The 315-nt window shown below is 41.0% G+C and overlaps 1 long non-coding RNA gene across 1 annotated transcript in view; it reads right to left on the bottom strand.

Annotated features, from left to right (window-relative positions):
- LOC111645438 (uncharacterized) overlaps nucleotides 1-315 on the bottom strand; it is a 10363-nt gene that overhangs the window by 3500 nt on the left and 6548 nt on the right. The gene's annotated exons all lie outside the window — the stretch shown is intronic.

Genomic DNA, 315 nt, shown 5'->3' with positions numbered 1-315 from the left:
CCACTTCAACGATCATGCAGCAGAGTTGAATGAGGTCAGAAATCAGAAGGTTGATGATGTAGATCGGAGCCACTTGATCGTTTCTGACCTGCAGGAAAACATTGGTAGAAAAAATCATGATCTTTGCTGATGACACGTTGTCATCTTACTCTGCTCAACATTTACAGTCAGATGTATTTTTCATCAAACTCTCATTGGTTCCTACTTTCTCAGTCATCATGTACTCACCAGAGAACAGACTCCATGGATGGCCACTAGGATCAAAGGAAGGCTGATACAAATGATAATGCATGTCACCACGTACATGATTTTTTG

This window comes from Seriola lalandi, unplaced genomic scaffold, assembly GCF_002814215.2.
Source record: "Seriola lalandi dorsalis isolate HSWRI2012SDOR001 ecotype SW California unplaced genomic scaffold, Sedor1 jcf7180002054952, whole genome shotgun sequence".
Classification (NCBI taxonomy): Eukaryota; Metazoa; Chordata; class Actinopteri; order Carangiformes; family Carangidae; genus Seriola; species Seriola lalandi.
This window is presented reverse-complemented; position numbering and strand designations above follow the sequence as displayed.